This window comes from Phyllostomus discolor, chromosome X (assembly GCF_004126475.2).
Source record: "Phyllostomus discolor isolate MPI-MPIP mPhyDis1 chromosome X, mPhyDis1.pri.v3, whole genome shotgun sequence".
Taxonomy (NCBI): Eukaryota; Metazoa; Chordata; class Mammalia; order Chiroptera; family Phyllostomidae; genus Phyllostomus; species Phyllostomus discolor.
Window position 1 is genome coordinate 64781178 of NC_050198.1, and position 4703 is coordinate 64785880.

The 4703-nt window shown below is 42.1% G+C and overlaps 1 pseudogene; it reads right to left on the reverse strand.

Annotated features, from left to right (window-relative positions):
• Positions 1–3351: 3351 nt before the first annotated feature.
• On the reverse strand, positions 3352–4442 carry LOC114504796 (annotated as a pseudogene).
• Between the last annotated feature and the right edge of the window lie 261 nt (positions 4443–4703).

The window sequence follows — 4703 nt, forward strand, 5'->3', positions numbered from 1 at the left end:
ATGTGCCTGCTAGTGAAAGATACTAGTGAAACCCTCAGGAGAGGTACTAATGCAGTAATTTTGATGAACTGGAGCCTGACAATCAGCAAGAAATAGCCACAGCATTTGAAATACAGACAGCAAGAAAGGGAGAAACAATGATAAACAGGAAAAATGTTAATATTCAGTTTCTTCTTTGCAAGACATGCATCAAATATCCCCTATCTTCTCTCCCTAAAGATACAAATGAATATGGGCTGCTTCCCCTTTCACTGAAACTGGATGTTGAAAACAAGTTTCAATCTCGTTGACTAATTCAGCTGTTCCTTTAAATAGAATTTTTAAACATATGGACAGGCAAACCAATCTATATGCAGAACAATTCTTTGAACAGCATGCAAATGGTTTAGGATTATATGCTAGGTATCACACAAGTGAGTTTTCATAATACAAAAGAATGAATTCCTTATTGTCACACTTGAGATAACAATACTAAGAATTTTAGCTCACCTTTAAATTGCTCCTTCCAACTGCTATAGTTTTCTTTGTAGGAGTATTGTTACAGTGTTGGTCCATGGGGAGCCAAGATACTGTTACTGAAACAAGCCCCCTCCCCAGGGTCTTTTCGTACTATGGTTCTTTGCCCACTTCCCTTAGGAATTGGGGCTTTCAGTGCCAGAGTTTGGTAAAAAGGAAAGGAACTATTTATTCAAAACTTATACAGGTTTAGAGTAATGGCAGAATGTCACCATTAAAATCCCCAAGCCCACCCTGGCTAGTGTGGCTCAATGGATTGAGCGCCAGCCTATGAACCAAAGGGTCACTGGTTCAATCCCCAGTCAGGGCACATACTTGAGGTGTGGGCCAAATCCCCAGGTGGGGGCACACGAAAGGCAACCACACACTGATGTTTCTTTCCCTCTCTTTGTCTCTCCTTTCCCCTCTCTTTACAATTAATAAATAAAATCTTTTTTTAAAAAAGTTTTAAAAAATGAAATTCCAAAGTCCCTTAAAACACCCACAAACACACACAGTCCTTCCTTCCCCCCTTTGCCCAGTCAGGCCAGTCAGTGGTGGTACCATATTTCAGGAAAGAGAAATAGAAGTCCCTAGCTTGGTTAGGCTTCTAGTTCCTCCCAGTAATCTGTAATCAGCTGGCAGGTCTCCTGCAGTCCTCAGCACCATCAGCTGTGTGACTGCCGTGATGTCTAGTTCTTAATCCAAAACCATGTGGCGCCTTCTCATGACCACAAGCAAGAGGCTTTCACCCCTTTCCTTCCCCACAAGGTTTCGCAAGTGTCCCTCATTGTCTCTGTCTCTTGTGGCACCCCACTTTTTGTTTATATCTCAGCCTGGAACCTCCTCCATAACTCCATTTCCAACTCCTCCCACAATCAGCTACCTCTGCCAGCATACCCCCCCACCAATTTTCAGCCTTACTGGGCTGCCATAGTAAATCCAGGCAGGCATGGCCTACGATGTGCAGTGAACCACCTCTAACCTCTCATGCAGGTGCTGTAACCAGGGGGAGCTGCCTCCCAGTTATATCATGAGTCAAAGTTATGCATACCTTCTGGCTCCATTTGGGCTGGGAGACTAGTCTGTTTTTATTGATATAGAAAATAACCATTTTTGCATATAGGTATGAAGCTGGTCTGCAAAATAACTCTCAGTGGCCCTGCTCCATGTGTCCCTTCCCCCAGCCAGGCCTACTGTCCTATATTTAGGAGCACACCAAGTTCTGGACCCCATTACAGTATAACAACCCCCTTATCTTCTGGTTTCTTCCGCCAAATAATTGCTCATGTCCACTAAAAAATGGTCCATCAATCGTTTCATTCATTTATTAATTCTATAAACATTTATTAAGTAACTTTTATGTGGCTAGTACAACCTCAAAGACCAGGAATACAGAGATAAATGTGGCATAAACCCTTTAAAAATTATATGAATATGTCCATCTTCAAGAATGATGGACATATATAGAAACTAACTATAACAAAAGGGAGAGAAAGGGAATCACTTCCCAAATTTTAGATTTATATTTCAATACAATAAATCTCCTTTTCATCACTGTATAACACATTGATCTTATGTTTTGATTTATTTATATGTAACCCTGGGAAATTCTTCCTGTCAGTCATCTTTCTAGAAAAAAAATGATTACTAAACTAGGGCCTAGTATTGTATGTAGGGCACTGTCCGCCAGGATGGATGGTGCAGACAGTAAAGTGGATGTGGTTTGATAAGACCTGTTAGCAGTGATGTGTGAGGATGGAAAGAGTTTATCCCTCAGATTTCTATTTACTCCAGGGTGGGGCAAAAGTAGGCTTATTGTTATTAAGTCAGAGTTTATTCTTGTGTTATTATTTATTAATTATTGTCTTATTTTTCCATATGAACAACTGTAAACCTACTTTTGCCCTACTCTGTATTTATTATTGCACAGTGAAAGTTTCACTTGCTGATTCTGCCTCAGCTCATTCATCTATGGTTTTGCTGATGAGTAGAGCCAAACAGGGGAAGAGGAGACAGGAAATGAGAAAAACTATTTAAATATTAAGGTATTTTATGCTCTAGTAATGGAATGATATATAGTCAGTATACACTGGTAAGGCATCTGTTTTGATTTCTCACTCTTTTAATATCATCCTGAGTCTAGATACCAAATGCATTATATAAAGTGCACATAGAATTGAAATAAAATATGATATATACACCAGAAAATATGATATATACAGTGGAATACTATTCAGCCTTTAAAAAGAAGGAAATCCTGACGTATATGACAACATGGATGAACATGGAGGACCTTATAAGTGAAATCAGCGAGACCCAGAAGTACAAATACTTCATAATTGTACTTATATCAGGTATCTAAAATAGTCAAACTCACAGAAACAGAGCAGGATGGCTGACAGGAATGGGAGGAGCTGTTGTTCAATGGGTATAAAGTTTCAGTTATACAAGGTTAATCAGTTCCAGGGGTCTGTTGTAAGACATAAATAACATTGTGTTGTGCACTTAAAACTTTGTTAACAGGGTAGATATCATGTTAAGTGTTCCTACTGCATTTTTTTAAAAAAAAGAAATTTAAAATTTAAAGAAATGCCCCTCCAAAATAAGAAAATTGAGTTTCAAAAATTATGTCTCCTTTGAGACTCAATCAACGAGTTGTTACCTCCTGAGATGAGGCTTTAAAGGATAAAGAGAAGTTAGGCTTGCAGAGGGGGACTGGGAGGCTTTCCAGATAGGGAGGACACACTTGTAAGAAAGCATGATGAGTGCAGGTAAAGAGAAGAAGTAGGAGATGAGGCCAGAAACGTACTCAGGTCACAAATCATAGCTAGTCTTTTATTTTTTATTTTTTGGCTACGTACAGTGGTCTTTATTGATGATGCATGACAAGGTAGGGCTCCCTAAGCCCCTCCCCTCTTCAGAGGGTCTAGGATAGAAACTGAAGGTCAGGAGATTCTCAGTATGTTGGAGGACCTATTTGGGGCAAGGACTCTGCCAGCAACTGAGGGCCTCTCTTCCTGTTGCTGGGGCTGGTGGTCTGGTGGGCTCTTACTCCTTGGAGGCCATGTAGACCATAAGGTCCACCATCCTGTTGCTATAACCAAATTAATTGTCATACCAGAAAATGAGCTTGACAAAGTGGTCATTGAGGGCAATGCCAGCCCTGACATCAAAGATGGATGACTGGGTTTCACCATTCAATTTGCAGGGGACAACTTGGTCCTCAGAGTAGCCCAGGATGCCCTTGAGTGGGCCCTCTGCAGCCTGCATCACTACCTTCTTGATGTCATCATATTTAGCAACTTTCTCCAGGTGGCAGGTCAGATCCACAACTGACACATTGGGGGTGGGGACATAGAAGGCCATACCAGTGAGCTTCCCATTCAGCTTGGGGATGACCTTGCCCACAGCCTTGGCAGCACCAGTGGAAGCAGGGAAAATGTTCTGGGCAGCCCCTTTGCCAACACACCACAGCTTTCCAGGGGGGCCATCCAGGGTTTTCTGGGTGGCAATGATTGTGTGGACTGTGGTCATGAGTCCCTCCACAATGCCAAATTTGTCATGGATGACTTTGGCCAGAGAACCAAGCAGTTGGTGGTATAGGAGGCATTGCTGACAACCTTTGTGGAGTTGTCAAATTTGTCATGGTTCACACCCATCACAAACATGGGGGCATCTGCAGAAGGGGCAGGGATGATGACTCTCTTGGCTCCACCCTTCAAGTGAGCCCCAGCCTTCTCCATGGTGGTAAAGACACCAGTGGGCTCCACAGCATATTCAGCACCAGCATCACCCTGTTTGATGTTGGCAGGATCTCGCTCCTGGAAGATGGAGAAGGACTTCCCATTGATGACAAGCTTTCCATTCTCAGCCATGATAGTGCCTTTGAATTTGCCATGTGTAGAATCATACTAGAGCATGTAGACCATGTAGTTCAGGTCGATGTAGGGATCACTGATGGTGACAACATCCACTTTGACAGAATAAAAAGCAGTACTGGTAACCAGGCACCCAAAATGACCAAATCTGTTCACTTACCTTCATGTCTCAGGGTTGAGGCTGGCACTGGACAGGGAAAAACAGCTGTCTGTCAAACGGGAGGAGTAAAGAGCCTATAGCTGGTCTTGACACATGTATGGCATGTTATGGAGTTTGGACTATATTCTAACAACCATGAAGTGCCATTTAAAGTCTTATACAAGGTG